At 29.9% G+C, this 25,876-nt stretch overlaps 1 long non-coding RNA gene across 1 annotated transcript; it reads right to left on the reverse strand.

Moving 5' to 3' along the window:
* Positions 1-493: 493 nt before the first annotated feature.
* LOC146996217 (uncharacterized) lies at positions 494-12,720 on the reverse strand. Its single transcript, XR_015042102.1, has 2 exons — positions 7,128-12,720; positions 494-693 (listed from the first exon to the last, which is right to left on the reverse strand). It is a non-coding gene; the product is annotated as an uncharacterized LOC146996217 (long non-coding RNA).
* Positions 12,721-25,876: the final 13,156 nt, after the last annotated feature.

The raw sequence follows: 25,876 nt of genomic DNA on the forward strand, positions 1-25,876 counted from the left end.
AGTTAGAAGGCGTATTTTGAAAGTTAATAAACAAATAAAATGACATATATCTTTCACAAATTCATTATTTTGCCATAAATTTGATTTATAAAATTAGTTCAGTGGATGGTCCAGTCAATGGATAAGGTTCTTAACAAGCAATTTTCAGTTAAAATATAATTATTGTCATAATTTAAAATTTGAAGCATTTATTGCAAAAGGTTTTAATTTAATTCAGCTACTAGGAATGCATTAAATTCCCAAAATCTATAAACTGATAGTTTTATATTATTTCATAAAATTTTAAAGCAAAATTAAAAGCATTAAAGGAAATGTAATGAAATTAATTTCCATATTGCATATTCATGTAATAAATTTCTCTTCTAGAATCAAACATTCAAATTCAATGAACTAATTATTTTCATATTCAGTAATACAATGCATAAGATACAATATTTGCTTAAGCTAAGTATCCTCTACCAATCCAAGTCTTCATGAAAATTAGGAAACAAACTGAACAATTAATAACTTTAATTACAGTATTTTCGTACAAGCTAATACACAAATTTTTTATTCCATTGTTTACAAACTTCCTTCTGTTGTACATTTTCCTTTTTGTTTATGATACTTTTCTCTAAATGAAACACTTTTCAACCAGTCTTTTATAATATGTTCAATAATATTGCAAGGTGGCCCGATTTTCTTTGAAAGCACCTAAAAGAATAAAAAAAAATATTTTTTAAACTAAATAATCAAGAAATAATAAATTCTCTCAAACTTTAATAAAAGCGATGCTGTTTCATCCTATGTGGTCGGTTTAATGTAAGATTATGTTATCTTGAAATAGTACTATTGAATAATGCTTCAATTTGAGATTTCGCCGTTAGAGTTGATTTTAAAAAAATCAAAATTTTAGATAAATTTCAATTTTTCAAAAATTAGATAAAGAGAAAACGAGAACTAAAAATATAATGGAATTAAGAAAAAGGATTTTTTAACAGATAATTTTTGGTTAAAGATTTTGAGGTTTGCAATACAAATACCTCATTTTTTGGCATTCTCAGACAGCATTATCAACAATAAAAAAATGAAATTTGTTTCCTTGCCAGAAAAGAAACGAAAATGGTTATTTAAATCATGAAATGCTGGTCTAGTTAAAATATTTGAAAAGAATGAAATGGTCATAAAATTATGAAGTATTACAAACAAAAAATGTCGAATTGTGTTTCTTTCAAGTAGCTATTTCCCCATTTAGTTTCTCTAGTGAACAAGGGTAACATGTGCTGCAAAAGATTTTCGATTCTGGAGATTCGTTTTTCCTATTTCCCTTTTATTTCGGCGCCGCAATTAAAGGTTCATATGAGTTACAGTCATGGAGTAGATAAAATTATTTCATTGAAGGGATGGCAACATATATGTTACGAACGAAAATAAGGAGCATGGATACTGTCACCTTGAAATGCTTATATTAAAATAAGAGAATACAGTGCAACTATGATAAAAATTTAAGTACATGTGCATATGCATGTAAAGATAAACGTTTTACATATATATATATATTATATATATATATATAGAGAGAGAGAGAGATAGATAGATACTTTATTAAAATAATTTTACTTTAATTAAACTTAGGAGATAATATAATCAATTAATCAATATTGTTTAGGAAATAAATTATTATATATATATATATGTGTGTGTGTGTATGTATATACACACTATATACAGTCAAAAGTCGTTAATTCGGACCTCAAAGCTAAAATCTTTCTGCGCATGCGCCGCATTGACGCATGCGCATAGGCGTTTTACTCGTGCGCCCAAGACATTTACGACTGTGCAAGTGCAGAATACGTTTTCGCGTGCGCGTTTAATGTATAACGGACGCTATAAGCTAAAATTATCTAATTATCTATTTCAGTTAATGTTGATGATTGCGTTGTTCCTTAATCTTCGAATTGGATCCGGCTTATTATTTTTTGCAGACTGTAAGAGCAATTTTCTAAAAGTAAGCTTGAACTTTTGATTATGTCAAATAGAATTTCCGATGCTGGAGCTCCCAAAGGATCTAGAAAACGAAAGTATGTTTCGATGTCCATCAAACAAAAAACGAATTGCTACAAAAAAATGGATAAAGGCATATTCTTTGTTTATCTAACCGTTCCGAAATCTGTTTATCAATTTCACGCTGCTCTGCGGGGGGGGGGGGGGGGAAGGTCGCTGCGCGCAATGAACTGGAAGTTGATTTGTCAACACTATCGTTATCTTCAGAGCAGATGTTTTTATTTTATTCGGCTTATGATTTACTAAACATAGTATTTCATCTCAATGTACTCCGTCTTTGATATGATTTAAATCAAATTCCTCGTCATTATAAATACCACGAATACAAATCAAATAGTTTTCTGGTTGCAATTTTCTAATTTCGGCTATGTGTAAGGTATGCTTTACGCATCCGCGCGTTGAAAGAAATGTTTAATAAAGTAAACAAATAAATATTAGGCTTCTTTTTTGGTAAATTTTGATACCCTTTAGATCATAATTGCTCATTATTTTATAAATTACGGTTTCATATTTTTAATTTTATAATTTCTGCATGCCATCTTACCAGATTTAAACTGATGATCTATAATCCGGAAAAATCGATAATCCGGAATCGCCGAAGTCCCGACGAGTCCGGATTAAAGACTTTTCACTGTATGTATTTTAATACGATTGTTAAGGAAATTAAATAGAACTTTGACTCACAAGCAAAAATATCTTACAATGACTCCCTAAATATTTTAAAATTTATTATACATATAATAAGTATAAATATAAAATTGAGAAATTTGATTTGAAATATTATTTGCTATTTACATTTTGCATATATGAATACATTTCAATAATCAGAAGAACTTTTTATCCTAGTGTTTCATTCAAATTAAAATTTAATTTAATATGAAAGATTTACAATTAATTTAAAATCAAATTACAATGTAAATTCAATTTAATATTAGAGATTAGTACATTGATTAGTTAGAATTGTGTCATTATATATTGTTAAATGTGCTTTATTTGCATTAAATTTGCGCAGGTATCTAATTAAACGTGAAATAATCTTAACAAAAAGTGAAGTAGTATTTAGTCATGAAAATTTGTCAACGTAAATGGAGAAATGTGTAAGTGAGAAAAACGTTTAATATGTAATTCTATTCATTCCTACAAATATGTATTTAGGAATTTTGGCACCCTTGTTTTAAATTGAATAAAGCATTTTACTATAGACTTTTCTTTTTTTAGAGCAATAGACTTCAGGAAAGCCGAGTAGCCAAATTTTGGGGCAACAATTACATTTATTAATATAACAGTAGTGCTAAAGCTATTTCATGAGTCATTTAACGAGTGCTTATGATTTTAAACCTGTGATGGAGAACAACTACAAGAAGCGCAACATAATACTTACTCATTAGATTCTACTAAAATAGATCTGATCAATTTTAACCACAAAAAACTTTTAATAAGCAATGCCATATATATTAATATATATATATATAAATTGAAATAGAAATTGAAAAGCTAACAAGTAATTTGACGTAAGACCTATTTGGTCTTAAAAATATTTTTGCGCAAAATGCTGCAAAAATATGAAATAATAGGAAGAAATATTTTAGTGAGCTTGCTAAAAAGTTACCAGGAACTGTGGCTCCATAAAATAGTTCAACGCAGTATTTTTTAAAATATTAACATGGAAGTAATTTTTAAAAAAATATTAACATGGAAAGGTGAAAAAACAGCCTACACGCGAAATAAAACTGTTAGAATCAATGTTGGAAAGCATGTGAATGCACTAAAAACTAATCTTATCGATGTGATATGTGAAAAGTTAACACATAGAAAAAAACAGATCGATGGATATATATATAAATCTATACATATGTATATAATTAATAAATATAAAGTAAAAAATCAATATGGGTTATCCTAGAAATGACTGACGGTTTTTCAAAGTTTAAAAGTGAAATAGCAAACAAATTATAACACTTACTAAAATTAATTTTGTAAGAAGATTATTGGTCAAGAATTGTTTTTAGCACCAAATGTCGCCAACAAATTGCACTTCAATTTCATATATCGTCAGTTATGTCAAAATGCTCTCGAAATGGTCGCCGTTTAAAGCAATCATTTTCGAGATTGAAATACAAAATTAACACGCTCTGTAATGTCACTATTTGAATTTAGTTAAATTCACTTGAATAAAAATATACAATCCTTGAAAAAAATCATTGAAATTTTTTTGAATATGATTTTTATGTATTTTGAAATCGCGATTTAGTCTCAAAGATTATGTTAAGTGAAATATTGGAAGTGAGGGTATTTTTTGATTTTAAAATTTTAATTTCCAAATGTACTTTTAAGCAATCCCTTTTGAACTTTCCTCTTCCTTGCATATATATATACATACAGAGAGATATGTGAATTCAAACAAATGGAGTTAATATAAACCAAAAATGATGAACTCTGTAACAATAAGTCACAAATCAAAAGAATGAATCAAAAACATGGAAAACAAAATTGGAGCAAAATTAAATCAATACATAAATAAAACAAAGTTCGCATGAAATTTAAAGAATTAAAAAATATCTTCGGTCTTTGTCAAAGAGCAGCCGAAACAAAATGGAATTATAAACAGAGAAATCAAATTATAACTGGATGAATTGTACAAGTAATCAAAGAGTCCTTTGAATTAAAAGACCAAAACCTTAATTCAAAATTAAAATTTTTCAAAAAATTTAAAACTGTTTAAAAATTATTTAATGATTATTTAAGGATACTCGAATATAACGAAGTGTACAAATGATATCTGCCTAAGGGAGGGAATGAATTCGTGGAAGAATTTCAAAGGAAAACTGGCTCGTATTCATGCTACTCATGGAAAAACCACGAAAACCAACTACGCAACAAAACCGTTCGTCTGGAATAGAAGCCAAGACGAACTCCCAGTCTTCGCTAGTGTTATACATTTAGCAACCGATGAGGCAAATTAAAATAATGTGTGTGTGTATTTAATTATGGCAAAGCTCACTAGGGCTATCTGCCTAAGGGGGAGGGATGCCTTCGTGGAGGACTTTCTAAGGGAAACTGGCTCGTATACACGTTACACATGGGGAAAACCACGAAAACACCCATGCAGCCAGCCCGTTCGCGGGATTCAAACCTGGGACCGAACTACCAGTGTTCAGCGACGTTACCGCTCGGCCGCTGGTGGGCAAATTAAAATAATGATAAAAACTGCAAGTATCTGAAATCAGTATTTATCACGATATCAGTTACTCCGACGTGACTCAAAATCGAATACATAAATGACAAAATAGACTAGAGTCGCCTTTTGAAGTATTTTTTAACGTGCCTTCTTTAGAAGATTTTGAAGAATAAGTGAAAGCATATTTATTAATTTTAAATTAAAGTTTTTAAAAATTAATAACTTGGAAAATAGGAATATCATAATGTACATTAAAAAAAAAAAAAAAAAAAAAAAAAAAAAAAAAAAAAAAAGACACATGCGGAATTCAAAACCACAGAGAAGGCAAAGCTGGCCAAATTTTGAAAATATGGCCTTGGAAAACTTATGAAATTCACAAAAAAGATTAATGAATTTAGATCGTGAAAAATACCTAATAAGCAAAGTTACTGCTGAGGAATTAAACATAGCGCTAAGTGTCTCTGAAATGAACATTCTTGAAAAATAAAAGTAAATGACAAATAGCTAGTTAATTTTTGACGTGATCAAAATTAGTTACCCAATATATAAAAATATAAAAAAGTCAACACAATTTTGAAAAGAGCAAATTTTGTTAATTTGAAAGTTAGAAACTTTTTATATAAAATGTACTATACTACTAAAGTACAAACTTTTTATAAAAAGAACTTGAAAAAGTACAGTGACATAAAGCACAAGCCACCAAGAAAAAGAAAACTGTAGAATTCAAAAATCTTATAATAGACAAACGTTCATAATGTGAAATTGTTAAAATGCAAAATTTCAAAATAAAATTTAACTTTGATAAAGGAAAAAATAATCAGCAAGCAAAATTATTATAATGGAATTAAACATATAATTTTGATTTAATTATAAAAAAAATAAAAACTGAAATAAATGATTAAAAACATCTTCTACTACTGTAATTAATATAACTAAGTAAAGAAGCTTAAGAAAGTGTAGTAAAATTTAATTTACTACCGCATGAGGAAAAATTAAAAGGGATTTCTTTTTATTTAGCTATAATTTAATTTAGTAGGAGGTAATTCTGTTTTGTTTCTTTTTGTATTTAATTTATCATCCAAAGAATTAACATTCTGATACATGTATCAGAATCAGAATGTTAATGGCCTCTTTCGCTTCTGTTTTGGTGTTTCAAAGTCTGAACCTGAATTTAAAATTCAATGTCTTTAAAGCCGTTTTTGGACTTAAATTCAACTGTAGCATAATTAGCTACAAAAATGCATACATTTTTCATTAGATACAGTCTCATCTTTCAACTCAACAGCATATTTATTGTTTAGAATCGTTAATTACTTTAACATTTCTTATAGAAAACTCAAATCTTATTATTGAAAATTATATTTTTATTCAGATTTGTAAATAAAATATATAGATAGGCGTTTTTTAATTAAATTTAAACACAGTGTTAACATTCTGGAGCTTGATTCATGACTTCACTCAATGGAATTGAATTTGACATTTATATGGATCCGCAGGCTAAAATCTCTCGTTCAGTCTTCCTTTGAGCATCCATTATTTTATATATGGGTAAGTTTTTAAAGAGGTTGTATTTAAATTCACAAACTAGCAAAGTATATTGAATATTAGAGTCTTACTATGAACCGTAATTAAGAATGTAGATATGATTTATTTCGGAGCGAAACTATTAAAACATAAGCTGATATAATATGAGAACAATTAATTAGAGAGAATAAGGATAAATAATATTTGTTTAGAAAAATTAAAGTATGCTTAATACATTTTCCTACGCAGCAAAACATTTTTTTAAAATTTCAATGTTTCAATTCAGAAAACATATTATTTCAATTTTATGCTCTCGAAAAACTTCCTACCAATTAAATTAATATGGGAAAACAGACGTAAAAATCATTTGTAGAATACTTACAATATTCTCCCAGGATAACAATATAAAAATTCTCTCAGGATGTATCTGGTTCTCTGTGTTCCAGAATTGCTCTTTCCATGTGACTTCTTTCTTTATACGAAGGCCAGTTACATGTCCCTTTTTATCATTTGACACTCATTTGCTTGGACGACAGCCACTTCATCTGTCATTAGCAAATGTACAACGCTAAATGCCATTTTCTGTGAATGTAATGAAATAAATCCGTAAATGTTCTGAGACTGAATGGAAGCAATCTTACTTTATATGTAGTTAATTATCAACATTAAAAAGCTTGTCTTATACGAATTCAAACTTCCTGACATTCTGGGAAAATTCCTCCCTGACTTTCTGAATATATTTTGTATTTTCCATGGCAGTCTAAAATTTTCTAGGTGAGGGAAACTCTGTTAGTACACCTGATTAAAAACATAATGGATAACAAACATAATAATCCCTATATGCCACTAGCATATATATATACAGTTAACAGATTCCACTGATGTAGATTCTAAATTTATTAATAGTTCTGAAATTATAATGACACCTAAATTTAGAGAACTGAAAGGATGACTAAAATTCTTTTTGTTTATTAAATCTGTAAAAAAAACAATTTCTTTTTCGGATGAATTTTCTAACAGATATTTGATTATTAGAACTGATTTGTCCATAAATAAACAACAATTATCACCAGTGTCAGCAGATATCTTAAATTCTGAGAGTTGAAACGATATATTTTGCTAATTTCACTTATTGATTCCTTTTCTTCGTCAAAACGTGTTTGTTAAGCATATCTGCGTGCAAGCTGCTGCAAAGGTTTTGAAAGAGCACAAAGCATATTTTTCAGTTCTCCCAAAAAGTTCAAATGTTTTCAACAAAAAGCGTCAAGAGGCCCAAATACTTGAACATCATTTATTAAATGAATCAAAGATAGAACATTATACATTATTAAATAAATTATTAAATAAATATTTTCCCATGTAATCGAATACTGTGTTTAACAAAAGCTCTTAAATCATTTTCTGCAAATGCATCATTAGAGAAAGCAATATCTGAAGGCTTTATTAAAATAAAAATTTTCACATGTAGTAAAAGAAAGTTGTTGTACATAGCAGATGGTAAAATTGAATTCATAACAACAGGCCTAGTGTATAAAAGAAATAAACAAACTTTGTTGCCTTCCAACTCTGTATTTCTTAAAATATTCTAGGTTTACGACTAAATTCGCTTGGTACGTAATGTCTTAGACCAATGTGAGATGACGATATTTCATTTACATCGCTCCAGGGCAGTTCCAGTGATTTATTGAAAGTTAAAATTTTTACTTATTTATTTGTTTATTTATTTATTGCCGCTTTAGCTGGAGAACTTAAACTGCTCTAAAATAGTTATCAAAAAGTTAAAAAAACTAGCCAAAATTTCAGTTTTTAACTCTAAATAATAAAAAATGTCTATTTCATTGCTTGTGTAAATATAAGATATCTAATTTTCTTAGTGTTTTAATTTTTCTTTACAATTTAATGAAAACAGTACGTGCATAAAATACCAGTACTACATTTGAATAGTATAAAAATTGTATTTCTAAAGCCATAAACACAATCGTATATGCATGCAGATCATAGTTTCCAGCCTTGGAAAATCTTAAAAGACGGGAGATTTTCTTTAAAGACGGGTTTGCTCTAGAAAAATGAAAGGTTTTTCACTCTGCGAGGTTATACCATTTCAAAGAAATTCCAAACTCGCTTTGATTCAGTTTATGATGCATGATGGTTCAGGTTACTATAGTACTTGTAATTCAATTTTGATGTAAGATGCATTAGCATTTTATTAGATAGTCTAAAATTTATGCTCTTTACTAATTTCATTTTTTTTATTTCCTCGCTTTTTTATGCTGAGGAAATCTTCAGTAGTGAAGCAAAGCTTTTATTTATCAAAGTATTTTTAAATATACGATGCATGTGAAATTAATAATTAACATACATAATAACACTAGATAAAATTAGTAATATGCCAGGTACTAAAGTAAACAAAATTAAACACGAAAATTAACTAATTAAACATTGCCTAAATCTTCACATAAAAATCTACTGATGTCTACAGCAGATTAAAACAACTCAGATTAAACGAAATCCGATAAGAAAAATTTATTAAGGTCAATAAAATTAATAAAAAATACAGTTTTGTGAAATAAAGTTTAACAAGAAAAATTATTATGAAAATCATTACAGGTGGACGAATACAATTCCCCTAATTAAAAATTTCATTATTTTGATAAAATTCGTTTTTTTTGCTGGGAAAAATTTTCTTTAGTAAAGATTTAAATTTCGAGACTTTAAAATCTCCAGATTTGGTAATTTACCTTGAGATGTGATGAAAAACTGGGACTGAGTTGAAAACTTGAGTTGGCAGCTATGATAAGTTTGAGATCAATATGATTATAGCATTTGGAAGATTTTAGACATATACAAAACAATTTTAGCAAACTTTCATTTATTACAAATACGATTAAAAATGTGAAAATATGCATACTTACACTTTTAGTAGAGCGGATAAAACAAAGACATCAATACTTCCCTTCGATCTGGAATAATTTTAGCGGTGTTCTTGATAACCTCAAACCCCGGTCTTTCGAATCGTTTTTCTTTAAGAATGACTGAGGTCAGAGTCAGCCGGACGTCAGTAATTTCAGGATTTGATTGGTTACATACGTTTTTTGGACCGCAGGGCATACTTTGAGGGAAAAAAAGTGATTTCGTCCTTGAGAGAAATAGTGCTGTGGGACAACATATGGAGAAGCGGAAAGAGCTCCAGCCTAAAGTCTACTGTGTGCAGATCCATAAGTCAAGATAAAAAAGTAAACGTACAAAAAACATTTTGTTTTGATTAATCCATCGACCAAAAATTAAAAATGTTTTACTAGGCACTTTACAATTTACAACACATTCACTGCAGAGACGTTTTGGCTTTTATAGTGTTTTTATACGGTAATAGTTAATCAAAAACGGAGGTGTTGATTTTAAAATTTTTCATTAAGTCGAGAATTTAACTAGCAGCTTTCCTTGCAAGTGATGTAAGTTCCACACATTGCAAAAGTTACTTTAATTTCAAAATTTAATCAGATAATTATGGCAGAAAACCAACATATTTTCGTATTCTCGTCGACATCAACAAATGTTTTTATAATTTTTGAAAAATTATCATAGAAAAATCAACGTACCATAGCACGACTATGATGAAATATTTTATATCTGATAGTAAACAAAAGTTGGTTAAAAAGTATATTCGAATATTTTGAAATTTGTTCAATATATCTGGAAATTAAGCTGATCTTCATGATTGGAAGGTAGTAGGAAATTTAATTCTATTAACACAGAAATATTAGAGTGTCCTTTTCCGAGTTTAATTTAATTTATTAATTTATTGGGCATGTTCTTGTGTGTTTTTGAATTCTGCATCTGAATGCTTCACGAGAAAGCATCCTTTTTCTTACCTTTCTTTTTAAATGCATTGTGAAATATTAAAAAGCATACATCTTTATTTATTACATCATAATGATATTTAAAGAAACATTAGTATTTCAAAGAATCCATAAATGCACATACGTATTTGATTTATATATATTAAACTATTCTTAAGAGATATTTATGAATATCATACTTAAACATATAAAAAAAGATACCCTTCATGAACATACGCTGTCCATGTGACACGTTTTAATGTGCTCTACTACGTAAACTTTTATACTTTGTTGTTGTTGCCGTGTCCATATTACATGGAACAATGGTTGCCAGAGCTTATTCTGAAGAGAGGTTGGAATTCTATTTCCCCCCCTCCCCCCAAATTTTGAGAGAGAGCATCCCGGGGATATCCCACTCCTCTCCCCTTCCACCAATCCCCAGGCAATGACTTTCGGGTAGCCGCATATTTAGAGTGCCGCCATGCCGCACCGACACTATACATATATAAACGTTCATGTCTTCTCCGAGATTCGAACCCGGGACCTTCGGTATCGTAGTAGGCTTCCCTAACCACTATACCGTCTATGAGACACTTTTATACTGTCTTTACATGTAATGGAAACTGTTAATACCGGTAATTGAAGTGCGATTATACGGATAAAAGGTGTAACAGATAGGCATAATTCAGAACGTTCTTGTAAAACGTTACTGACACCACCGTGAATAACGCCTGCTTTACATTTTCGGAACATGATCCTGTTATTTGTGTCATTGGTTACTATTTTTGAGTCGATTATATAAGTAACAGAATAGCAGGATCAGTTACGGTATCGTAGCATCATTATGTTAAATCGATCCAGGAAACATGAAACACGTGAGGAAAAGAAGTCTTATATACTTTCTCTTTTAAGGGTGACTAGGTATGAGGTGGCTCAGTCGAAAAATCCTGGTAGTGACGAATTGTTGTCTACCATCTTTTATTTCGGGCGCCCCTTGTAAAGCTTTTTAGAACTCACGAAACAAGAAATCCGCAGTACTCTCACCAGGATTCGAATTCCGAATCCTCCGAATACGTATTAGCGTGCTTGCAGTTACACTACGATGGTATGCGGAAAGAAGGGTGAAAAAATCTTATAATGTAAACAAAATAGCAGGAAAAACTGTTCTCCACAATTAGGTAAAACATATCGTATCGTTAGGGTCGGTTTAAGTAATTTTGGTAGTCCTCGCAAGCTGGATCATAGGGCCCCTTAACGGGGTTTCTCTTAAATTGCAATTTCTATAGTATGTTTAGATTATCACCTAATTTATTACCCTTCACCCTATTATTCTGAAATTAAAAATTGAAGTTACTTATGAAATATATTTTGTGCATCAACAATTTTCAAAATTACGTTGTTTTCCATAGCCAAATAGAATAGAAGCATAGTAAAAGAACTCTTCAAATGCGGCACTTTCTTCCTGTAAATTGCGATTTCTAATTGCAAACCTTTCTGCTGAATTATTTTATTAACTTTATTGCAATGAAAATAAGTATTAGACCAGATAGTAAGAGATAAATAAAATCTAAACACTGCAATTTATTTAAGTAGATGTCTCACAGAAACATATGGAATTTCTTTTAAAATTTTCCTTAAAATATTTTAAAATATATATTATATTTTTAAGTTCTTACTTACCAGTTCTAAAGAAGCATTTATAAGACTGACGATGAAGTCTTCTTGAGTGTTTTGCTGGCTAGGAAAGAGAGGTGAGAGTCCCTCGGAGTGTTCTCCATCAAAACTGCGACGAAACTTTTCCCTTTCTCACGGCAGAAGATCGGTCGCACTCACAGCAAAGTTCTTGGTGATGGAATGGCTAAATAACTGATGAAGACTGGCCATTCCTAAGAATGTATTAAGTTACGAATGCCCGGAATTTGAGACTACAGCTTTCAGTTCTCATTTCTCAACTAGTTTCGCAGATTGTTTTCAGCGTGAATTGTACATGACTATCAGAATTTTTCGCGCTACATAGATGCAGAAAATAAAATTAAAAATCCCTGCCTTTTACGAATAAATAAAAAGTGCAATTCTTCCTGCTATGAGCATAACAAGATATAACGAGTTTCTGTGTTTTCCTGAAAAATTCATGCATGTGTCCGACTATGTTTTACCTTCCATGTTTTCCATCATCATGTATGACTCTACACGGCAATCTGCAAGGTATCCAAAGATCAGGTAATAAATAAAATTGTAATTCAGCGAACATTTTTCCATGATACGTTACAGTTTCAAAATATCGAAATAATGCTAAAAAAAGTAGAACGCACATCATCACTCTTAAAATCACATTCAACTTTTTTTGACGTTAATTACGTCTAGCGTGCAATATAGAACAAACGAATAATATTTTTTAAACATTATTTCCATAACATTGTGCAATTTTTATTTTGAATTTTATTTTCAATTGAATTATTTGGTTTACATTTCATATACCGTTGATACTCAAAGACATCTTCTAAGGATGCGAAATGACGTTATAACGATCATTAGCTTCATATAACTATGAAAATAATAAATTTCCCTGTTAATAAAAAGTTTTTATGCTTATACACATCATTTAAATGCACCGTATGTCATTTAAGTTAAAATTTCTATGGCCATGTATAATTTAAATGGTACAGAATGCCTTCAGTTTAAACTCATATTAGCTATTAAGTTGGATATTGCAGGATCAGATTGCAATTTTTATGAAAATCTCATAATTTTTTATTACAAAAGAAGATATACAAATGTTTAACAGGTTTCTAACGCTGTTATATGCATGCAGACGTATTGTATGCAACAATTTAAAGTACTGTAGTCGCAAAAGGATTTTTTGAGTGTATTTGAAATTTTATCTGTGCACATTTATTAAAAATATAAAGTCTTTATAGATTTTATTACACTGCACCATTTAAGTTAAGTTTTTCTTCTCTTTTCTTTCTTTCTTTTTTTTTGGGGGGGGTGGGGCCGATAATTTTATGTGGATATTTTAACAATAAATATTCTTAAAATATTTTATGGTAAATTTTAATTAATTCTATGTGAACATTTATATAATAGTAATCAAATATTTGAACATGTAGGTTTGGTTTCTAAACAATAATCAGCATTATTTTAGCCAGTTTATTAGAGAAAAATCTTTTTAACCACCATGTTGCCAGAAAGCTATTTTTCTTTTGTTGAAGAAACACATAACTCGCTTTGTGTTGCTTCATTTGAAATTTTCATCGCTAAGTAGAGCAGTATGTACATATTTAAAATAAAATTATTCTTGAATAAGAGCATATTCTGTTTCATAATTAAAGTTTGGATTAGCGCATGTAGAAAATATTTATTTACTTTGTTGAACTAATTACGGATACGAAACAAGTATTTTATAACTCCAAATATTCAGAGTTCTAAAGTACTTGGTACTAGATATTAAATTCTGAATTGGAAAATCTGGGTAGTTCTTTAAATCTTTTATTTGTAGGCTAAATGTGATTATTGCTCTACAAGTGAATAAATTTTGTACATACCAAGTTTTGTTTCATCAGAGATAACAGTGCTAAGTGAAAAGTAAAACATTTTCTTTTCCTTATAAACAGTATACAAAAAACGGTTCTTTGATGATGATAATAATAATAAGAGTAAGTACTGAAAGGATATAGTTATAAAGGGAAATAAAATGCACTTTTAGATTTAATTGAAAAGTTGTAGAAATCTGGAATTGATGAACTTCACAGTGTTATAACGAAAACCTAAAGTTCTTAATCATCGAATATCTTGAAACGATCCAATTGCTATTTTATATTGGCATTTTGGGAATGGACGTAAACATTTTTGTATCCCGTGAAAAGGAAATAATGCGGTCGGTAACCAGAAAGATCAGTTTTATTGTTAACAGACGTGGCCACAGGCGAGGCACTTGGCACCCCACGACGTCTTGAAAGCTAGTTTGAGAATGGTCAAAAGCAGTGGGAACCTGAGGCCTTTCATCCAAGTTCGGTGTAAAACTTTGAATCCTCGAGAATGAGTCATAGTCACAGGGTAAAAATTTTAAGGAAATCAAAAACATTTGCTCATAGACTTCTGCAAAAAAACTTTTGGAAGTAAAGTAAAATATTATTTTCCATGTTTACCGAATGTGCATAAGCTTTGCACGCACGATTGTTCAAGAAGTTAAGCGTTGTCAAGAATACTTTGTTTACATGTTATTGTCAATAGATGAGCAATGCAAATAAAATTTGCTTTTCATTAAAACAACGAATATTTTGCTAAATATCAGAAATAATATGTAAATAGCTTCTAGTTAATTGGACGACATGATTTTCATACAGGAAATCAAATTCTGAGTTAAAAGTTGATATGAATAAAGGACAAATTTATATAAAAGGAACTATATAAATTCATTTGAAAATCTACAGCTTAATAATATTCGTAACAGTTTCGATGCAGATATACATAAATTTCTCGCATGTAATTAAAAATCATTGATAAATTTCAGCTTCATATGTGTGATCTTCCGAATAATGATTAAATTATTTAAATTTGCGAAAAATAACAGGATTAAATTTTCCTAATTCGCAGAGTTTTTAAACAGGGAAAAAATTAAAGCAACAAATATATAGAGTATGAAATTAAAATGCTGTTGAAAAAAACTATTTTTTTCATACTCTTCTTTTTTCATGTCTATGAAAATGGATAACAAGTGTAAAATATCAAGATATTTTGAATTCATAAATTTCTTATGCTGCCTAATTTTCAATTTTTTTATTTTTCTGTAAAAACGTAATAGTGGGCAAATGACTCATTTGGTGATCACCCAGAAGGGATTCCATTTGTGGCGTATTTAGGTATACGAATCTTGCAATAATCCCAAGGCCTTTTCATTTTTTCCAAAGAAAAGCACTTAAGTAACGTATTACTAGATAAGATTATTGGCATTTACTAATGCTTGTTATCTAGTGGTCTTGTACTGATGTCATGCACTTTTCAGTTCTCACTATAACTGATATTCGGTAACGCGCATATCAATTACTTAATGCCCTCGAGGCCCCTTAAGTAATTAATTAAAGAGTTCGGGTCCATGTGTTGTTAATTATTTTACATGCGCTCGAAAATAAGTTTGATTTTCCATTGACTCATTTTTATCCTAAATTTTCTATAGTATCACTCTGCTTTATTGTAAATCTTGTACAATATCATAGATTGTTGCAATATGTGAAGGTGGGGGTTCGCGAGAGATTTTGGTCTGTGTGCCTGACAAATATCCTCTTTATGACGCCTGTTTTAGGCGGTGAGAAACATGGAAAATGTTCAAGCAAAAAAGCGGATTATGTCGCCCCAAATTTGTATCCTTTATTATTATTATTATTATTGTATCCGTGTTTACATGTTTGTAAAATTAATAAAATTTATAAAACAATTTTCTTAAATAAAAATCATTAAGTGACTTTTCTCTTCTTTCACTTGAAAGAAACTGTTCATCACCAACGACATTTAACACCTACAATACGAATAATTCGTGCATTTTAGGGAAAAAAATTAGCACGCTCGCAAACGTGTCCTAACATCATCATAATTCTGTTGCTATTCTAAATATGTACAATCGCATTTGTAACGCAAATAACATGTAGTTTTTTTACCCCATGTCCAAATGTTATGGAAGATACCAATATTGCACATAGAAAGCTACATACTATTCACATGGTTGTTCTAGTAGAAAGTTAAGACACATTTCATGAATGTACTGCAAACACAAATGATTAATGCGAAATGGGGAAAAAAAAAAAATCGACATAATTTCATCTGAAAAAATATGTAGGAACTTTTAAATATTTTTTTGAAATTCTAAATAACTTACATTTAATAAGCAGAATACAGTTTTTAAGTAACATTATTTTATCTATTTTTTAAAAAAAAAGCCTTATGAACTGTCTTTACAGTACATATTTAATGAAAATGTTTTCTATAACTAATACTGCGGCAAAATAAAAGATATTGAAGTATTTATGGAAAATGAATAATTTGACGGTTGCCTGAAACCTAGGTAATTATTATAATTGTAATGTGAGTAGCATGTACTTTATAGCACACGCTCCAAATGTTTTAACGAAGAACATGGTACAACACGGCAGTTTTACATATTAAAATGTACAGAAAAATACAGGTGTAACAAGCACGTCATGTAGAATGTGCTTGATAGCATGCAGTAAGCCATCCGAAAATTACCAATGGATGCTCTGAAAAGAAAATCTTAACAAACACGGTGTAATTAGCTTTAGCGTGTCATGTATAAAGTAATTTATACCACATTTTTTTTTATTAACGTGCTTCGCTCTTAGGCACTACACGGAAGGGAGATGCCTTCCTGGAGGGCTTCCTAACGGAAATTGGCTCGTATACACGTTAGACATGGGGTAAGCCACGAAAGCGGCCATGCAGCCAGCCCGTTCGCGGGATTCAAACCTGGGACCGAACTACCAGTGTTCAGCGACGTTACCGCTCGGCCGCTGGTGGGCAAATTAAAATAATGATAAAAACTGCAAGTATCTGAAATCAGTATTTATCACGATATCAGTTACTCCGACGTGACTCAAAATCGAATACATAAATGACAAAATAGACTAGAGTCGCCTTTTGAAGTATTTTTTAACGTGCCTTCTTTAGAAGATTTTGAAGAATAAGTGAAAGCATATTTATTAATTTTAAATTAAAAAGTTTTTAAAAATTAATAACTTGGAAAATAGGAATATCATAATGTACATTAAAAAAAAAAAAAAAAAAAAAAAAAAAAGACACATGCGGAATTCAAAACCACAGAGAAGGCAAAGCTGGCCAAATTTTGAAAATATGGCCTTGGAAAACTTATGAAATTCACAAAAAAGATTAATGAATTTAGATCGTGAAAAATACCTAATAAGCAAAGTTACTGCTGAGGAATTAAACATAGCGCTAAGTGTCTCTGAAATGAACATTCTTGAAAAATAAAAGTAAATGACAAATAGCTAGTTAATTTTTGACGTGATCAAAATTAGTTACCCAATATATAAAAATATAAAAAAGTCAACACAATTTTGAAAAGAGCAAATTTTGTTAATTTGAAAGTTAGAAACTTTTTATATAAAATGTACTATACTACTAAAGTACAAACTTTTTATAAAAAGAACTTGAAAAAGTACAGTGACATAAAGCACAAGCCACCAAGAAAAAGAAAACTGTAGAATTCAAAAATCTTATAATAGACAAACGTTCATAATGTGAAATTGTTAAAATGCAAAATTTCAAAATAAAATTTAACTTTGATAAAGGAAAAAATAATCAGCAAGCAAAATTATTATAATGGAATTAAACATATAATTTTGATTTAATTATAAAAAAAATAAAAACTGAAATAAATGATTAAAAACATCTTCTACTACTGTAATTAATATAACTAAGTAAAGAAGCTTAAGAAAGTGTAGTAAAATTTAATTTACTACCGCATGAGGAAAAATTAAAAGGGATTTCTTTTTATTTAGCTATAATTTAATTTAGTAGGAGGTAATTCTGTTTTGTTTCTTTTTGTATTTAATTTATCATCCAAAGAATTAACATTCTGATACATGTATCAGAATCAGAATGTTAATGGCCTCTTTCGCTTCTGTTTTGGTGTTTCAAAGTCTGAACCTGAATTTAAAATTCAATGTCTTTAAAGCCGTTTTTGGACTTAAATTCAACTGTAGCATAATTAGCTACAAAAATGCATACATTTTTCATTAGATACAGTCTCATCTTTCAACTCAACAGCATATTTATTGTTTAGAATCGTTAATTACTTTAACATTTCTTATAGAAAACTCAAATCTTATTATTGAAAATTATATTTTTATTCAGATTTGTAAATAAAATATATAGATAGGCGTTTTTTAATTAAATTTAAACACAGTGTTAACATTCTGGAGCTTGATTCATGACTTCACTCAATGGAATTGAATTTGACATTTATATGGATCCGCAGGCTAAAATCTCTCGTTCAGTCTTCCTTTGAGCATCCATTATTTTATATATGGGTAAGTTTTTAAAGAGGTTGTATTTAAATTCACAAACTAGCAAAGTATATTGAATATTAGAGTCTTACTATGAACCGTAATTAAGAATGTAGATATGATTTATTTCGGAGCGAAACTATTAAAACATAAGCTGATATAATATGAGAACAATTAATTAGAGAGAATAAGGATAAATAATATTTGTTTAGAAAAATTAAAGTATGCTTAATACATTTTCCTACGCAGCAAAACATTTTTTTAAAATTTCAATGTTTCAATTCAGAAAACATATTATTTCAATTTTATGCTCTCGAAAAACTTCCTACCAATTAAATTAATATGGGAAAACAGACGTAAAAATCATTTGTAGAATACTTACAATATTCTCCCAGGATAACAATATAAAAATTCTCTCAGGATGTATCTGGTTCTCTGTGTTCCAGAATTGCTCTTTCCATGTGACTTCTTTCTTTATACGAAGGCCAGTTACATGTCCCTTTTTATCATTTGACACTCATTTGCTTGGACGACAGCCACTTCATCTGTCATTAGCAAATGTACAACGCTAAATGCCATTTTCTGTGAATGTAATGAAATAAATCCATAAATGTTCTGAGACTGAATGGAAGCAATCTTACTTTATATGTAGTTAATTATCAACATTAAAAAGCTTGTCTTATACGAATTCAAACTTCCTGACATTCTGGGAAAATTCCTCCCTGACTTTCTGAATATATTTTGTATTTTCCATGGCAGTCTAAAATTTTCTAGGTGAGGGAAACTCTGTTAGTACACCTGATTAAAAACATAATGGATAACAAACATAATAATCCCTATATGCCACTAGCATATATATATACAGTTAACAGATTCCACTGATGTAGATTCTAAATTTATTAATAGTTCTGAAATTATAATGACACCTAAATTTAGAGAACTGAAAGGATGACTAAAATTCTTTTTGTTTATTAAATCTGTAAAAAAAACAATTTCTTTTTCGGATGAATTTTCTAACAGATATTTGATTATTAGAACTGATTTGTCCATAAATAAACAACAATTATCACCAGTGTCAGCAGATATCTTAAATTCTGAGAGTTGAAACGATATATTTTGCTAATTTCACTTATTGATTCCTTTTCTTCGTCAAAACGTGTTTGTTAAGCATATCTGCGTGCAAGCTGCTGCAAAGGTTTTGAAAGAGCACAAAGCATATTTTTCAGTTCTCCCAAAAAGTTCAAATGTTTTCAACAAAAAGCGTCAAGAGGCCCAAATACTTGAACATCATTTATTAAATGAATCAAAGATAGAACATTATACATTATTAAATAAATTATTAAATAAATATTTTCCCATGTAATCGAATACTGTGTTTAACAAAAGCTCTTAAATCATTTTCTGCAAATGCATCATTAGAGAAAGCAATATCTGAAGGCTTTATTAAAATAAAAATTTTCACATGTAGTAAAAGAAAGTTGTTGTACATAGCAGATGGTAAAATTGAATTCATAACAACAGGCCTAGTGTATAAAAGAAATAAACAAACTTTGTTGCCTTCCAACTCTGTATTTCTTAAAATATTCTAGGTTTACGACTAAATTCGCTTGGTACGTAATGTCTTAGACCAATGTGAGATGACGATATTTCATTTACATCGCTCCAGGGCAGTTCCAGTGATTTATTGAAAGTTAAAATTTTTACTTATTTATTTGTTTATTTATTTATTGCCGCTTTAGCTGGAGAACTTAAACTGCTCTAAAATAGTTATCAAAAAGTTAAAAAAACTAGCCAAAATTTCAGTTTTTAACTCTAAATAATAAAAAATGTCTATTTCATTGCTTGTGTAAATATAAGATATCTAATTTTCTTAGTGTTTTAATTTTTCTTTACAATTTAATGAAAACAGTACGTGCATAAAATACCAGTACTACATTTGAATAGTATAAAAATTGTATTTCTAAAGCCATAAACACAATCGTATATGCATGCAGATCATAGTTTCCAGCCTTGGAAAATCTTAAAAGACGGGAGATTTTCTTTAAAGACGGGTTTGCTCTAGAAAAATGAAAGGTTTTTCACTCTGCGAGGTTATACCATTTCAAAGAAATTCCAAACTCGCTTTGATTCAGTTTATGATGCATGATGGTTCAGGTTACTATAGTACTTGTAATTCAATTTTGATGTAAGATGCATTAGCATTTTATTAGATAGTCTAAAATTTATGCTCTTTACTAATTTCATTTTTTTTATTTCCTCGCTTTTTTATGCTGAGGAAATCTTCAGTAGTGAAGCAAAGCTTTTATTTATCAAAGTATTTTTAAATATACGATGCATGTGAAATTAATAATTAACATACATAATAACACTAGATAAAATTAGTAATATGCCAGGTACTAAAGTAAACGAAATTAAACACGAAAATTAACTAATTAAACATTGCCTAAATCTTCACATAAAAATCTACTGATGTCTACAGCAGATTAAAACAACTCAGATTAAACGAAATCCGATAAGAAAAATTTATTAAGGTCAATAAAATTAATAAAAAATACAGTTTTGTGAAATAAAGTTTAACAAGAAAAATTATTATGAAAATCATTACAGGTGGACGAATACAATTCGCCTAATTAAAAATTTCATTATTTTGATAAAATTCGTTTTTTTTGCTGGGAAAAATTTTCTTTAGTAAAGATTTAAATTTCGAGACTTTAAAATCTCCAGATTTGGTAATTTACCTTGAGATGTGATGAAAAACTGGGACTGAGTTGAAAACTTGAGTTGGCAGCTATGATAAGTTTGAGATCAATATGATTATAGCATTTGGAAGATTTTAGACATATACAAAACAATTTTAGCAAACTTTCATTTATTACAAATACGATTAAAAATGTGAAAATATGCATACTTACACTTTTAGTAGAGCGGATAAAACAAAGACATCAATACTTCCCTTCGATCTGGAATAATTTTAGCGGTGTTCTTGATAACCTCAAACCCCGGTCTTTCGAATCGTTTTTCTTTAAGAATGACTGAGGTCAGAGTCAGCCGGACGTCAGTAATTTCAGGATTTGATTGGTTACATACGTTTTTTGGACCGCAGGGCATACTTTGAGGGAAAAAAAGTGATTTCGTCCTTGAGAGAAATAGTGCTGTGGGACAACATATGGAGAAGCGGAAAGAGCTCCAGCCTAAAGTCTACTGTGTGCAGATCCATAAGTCAAGATAAAAAAGTAAACGTACAAAAAACATTTTGTTTTGATTAATCCATCGACCAAAAATTAAAAATGTTTTACTAGGCACTTTACAATTTACAACACATTCACTGCAGAGACGTTTTGGCTTTTATAGTGTTTTTATACGGTAATAGTTAATCAAAAACGGAGGTGTTGATTTTAAAATTTTTCATTAAGTCGAGAATTTAACTAGCAGCTTTCCTTGCAAGTGATGTAAGTTCCACACATTGCAAAAGTTACTTTAATTTCAAAATTTAATCAGATAATTATGGCAGAAAACCAACATATTTTCGTATTCTCGTCGACATCAACAAATGTTTTTATAATTTTTGAAAAATTATCATAGAAAAATCAACGTACCATAGCACGACTATGATGAAATATTTTATATCTGATAGTAAACAAAAGTTGGTTAAAAAGTATATTCGAATATTTTGAAATTTGTTCAATATATCTGGAAATTAAGCTGATCTTCATGATTGGAAGGTAGTAGGAAATTTAATTCTATTAACACAGAAATATTAGAGTGTCCTTTTCCGAGTTTAATTTAATTTATTAATTTATTGGGCATGTTCTTGTGTGTTTTTGAATTCTGCATCTGAATGCTTCACGAGAAAGCATCCTTTTTCTTACCTTTCTTTTTAAATGCATTGTGAAATATTAAAAAGCATACATCTTTATTTATTACATCATAATGATATTTAAAGAAACATTAGTATTTCAAAGAATCCATAAATGCACATACGTATTTGATTTATATATATTAAACTATTCTTAAGAGATATTTATGAATATCATACTTAAACATATAAAAAAAGATACCCTTCATGAACATACGCTGTCCATGTGACACGTTTTAATGTGCTCTACTACGTAAACTTTTATACTTTGTTGTTGTTGCCGTGTCCATATTACATGGAACAATGGTTGCCAGAGCTTATTCTGAAGAGAGGTTGGAATTCTATTTCCCCCCCTCCCCCCAAATTTTGAGAGAGAGCATCCCGGGGATATCCCACTCCTCTCCCCTTCCACCAATCCCCAGGCAATGACTTTCGGGTAGCCGCATATTTAGAGTGCCGCCATGCCGCACCGACACTATACATATATAAACGTTCATGTCTTCTCCGAGATTCGAACCCGGGACCTTCGGTATCGTAGTAGGCTTCCCTAACCACTATACCGTCTATGAGACACTTTTATACTGTCTTTACATGTAATGGAAACTGTTAATACCGGTAATTGAAGTGCGATTATACGGATAAAAGGTGTAACAGATAGGCATAATTCAGAACGTTCTTGTAAAACGTTACTGACACCACCGTGAATAACGCCTGCTTTACATTTTCGGAACATGATCCTGTTATTTGTGTCATTGGTTACTATTTTTGAGTCGATTATATAAGTAACAGAATAGCAGGATCAGTTACGGTATCGTAGCATCATTATGTTAAATCGATCCAGGAAACATGAAACACGTGAGGAAAAGAAGTCTTATATACTTTCTCTTTTAAGGGTGACTAGGTATGAGGTGGCTCAGTCGAAAAATCCTGGTAGTGACGAATTGTTGTCTACCATCTTTTATTTCGGGCGCCCCTTGTAAAGCTTTTTAGAACTCACGAAACAAGAAATCCGCAGTACTCTCACCAGGATTCGAATTCCGAATCCTCCGAATACGTATTAGCGTGCTTGCAGTTACACTACGATGGTATGCGGAAAGAAGGGTGAAAAAATCTTATAATGTAAACAAAATAGCAGGAAAAACTGTTCTCCACAATTAGGTAAAACATATCGTATCGTTAGGGTCGGTTTAAGTAATTTTGGTAGTCCTCGCAAGCTGGATCATAGGGCCCCTTAACGGGGTTTCTCTTAAATTGCAATTTCTATAGTATGTTTAGATTATCACCTAATTTATTACCCTTCACCCTATTATTCTGAAATTAAAAATTGAAGTTACTTATGAAATATATTTTGTGCATCAACAATTTTCAAAATTACGTTGTTTTCCATAGCCAAATAGAATAGAAGCATAGTAAAAGAACTCTTCAAATGCGGCACTTTCTTCCTGTAAATTGCGATTTCTAATTGCAAACCTTTCTGCTGAATTATTTTATTAACTTTATTGCAATGAAAATAAGTATTAGACCAGATAGTAAGAGATAAATAAAATCTAAACACTGCAATTTATTTAAGTAGATGTCTCACAGAAACATATGGAATTTCTTTTAAAATTTTCCTTAAAATATTTTAAAATATATATTATATTTTTAAGTTCTTACTTACCAGTTCTAAAGAAGCATTTATAAGACTGACGATGAAGTCTTCTTGAGTGTTTTGCTGGCTAGGAAAGAGAGGTGAGAGTCCCTCGGAGTGTTCTCCATCAAAACTGCGACGAAACTTTTCCCTTTCTCACGGCAGAAGATCGGTCGCACTCACAGCAAAGTTCTTGGTGATGGAATGGCTAAATAACTGATGAAGACTGGCCATTCCTAAGAATGTATTAAGTTACGAATGCCCGGAATTTGAGACTACAGCTTTCAGTTCTCATTTCTCAACTAGTTTCGCAGATTGTTTTCAGCGTGAATTGTACATGACTATCAGAATTTTTCGCGCTACATAGATGCAGAAAATAAAATTAAAAATCCCTGCCTTTTACGAATAAATAAAAAGTGCAATTCTTCCTGCTATGAGCATAACAAGATATAACGAGTTTCTGTGTTTTCCTGAAAAATTCATGCATGTGTCCGACTATGTTTTACCTTCCATGTTTTCCATCATCATGTATGACTCTACACGGCAATCTGCAAGGTATCCAAAGATCAGGTAATAAATAAAATTGTAATTCAGCGAACATTTTTCCATGATACGTTACAGTTTCAAAATATCGAAATAATGCTAAAAAAAGTAGAACGCACATCATCACTCTTAAAATCACATTCAACTTTTTTTGACGTTAATTACGTCTAGCGTGCAATATAGAACAAACGAATAATATTTTTTAAACATTATTTCCATAACATTGTGCAATTTTTATTTTGAATTTTATTTTCAATTGAATTATTTGGTTTACATTTCATATACCGTTGATACTCAAAGACATCTTCTAAGGATGCGAAATGACGTTATAACGATCATTAGCTTCATATAACTATGAAAATAATAAATTTCCCTGTTAATAAAAAGTTTTTATGCTTATACACATCATTTAAATGCACCGTATGTCATTTAAGTTAAAATTTTTATGGCCATGTATAATTTAAATGGTACAGAATGCCTTCAGTTTAAACTCATATTAGCTATTAAGTTGGATATTGCAGGATCAGATTGCAATTTTTATGAAAATCTCATAATTTTTTATTACAAAAGAAGATATACAAATGTTTAACAGGTTTCTAACGCTGTTATATGCATGCAGACGTATTGTATGCAACAATTTAAAGTACTGTAGTCGCAAAAGGATTTTTTGAGTGTATTTGAAATTTTATCTGTGCACATTTATTAAAAATATAAAGTCTTTATAGATTTTATTACACTGCACCATTTAAGTTAAGTTTTTCTTCTCTTTTCTTTCTTTCTTTTTTTTTGGGGGGGGGTGGGGCCGATAATTTTATGTGGATATTTTAACAATAAATATTCTTAAAATATTTTATGGTAAATTTTAATTAATTCTATGTGAACATTTATATAATAGTAATCAAATATTTGAACATGTAGGTTTGGTTTCTAAACAATAATCAGCATTATTTTAGCCAGTTTATTAGAGAAAAATCTTTTTAACCACCATGTTGCCAGAAAGCTATTTTTCTTTTGTTGAAGAAACACATAACTCGCTTTGTGTTGCTTCATTTGAAATTTTCATCGCTAAGTAGAGCAGTATGTACATATTTAAAATAAAATTATTCTTGAATAAGAGCATATTCTGTTTCATAATTAAAGTTTGGATTAGCGCATGTAGAAAATATTTATTTACTTTGTTGAACTAATTACGGATACGAAACAAGTATTTTATAACTCCAAATATTCAGA

The sequence above is a fragment of the Stegodyphus dumicola genome, chromosome 7 (assembly GCF_044657685.1).
Source record: "Stegodyphus dumicola isolate Sdum_Otavi_A_Nest chromosome 7, ASM4465768v1".
Classification (NCBI taxonomy): domain Eukaryota; kingdom Metazoa; phylum Arthropoda; class Arachnida; order Araneae; family Eresidae; genus Stegodyphus; species Stegodyphus dumicola.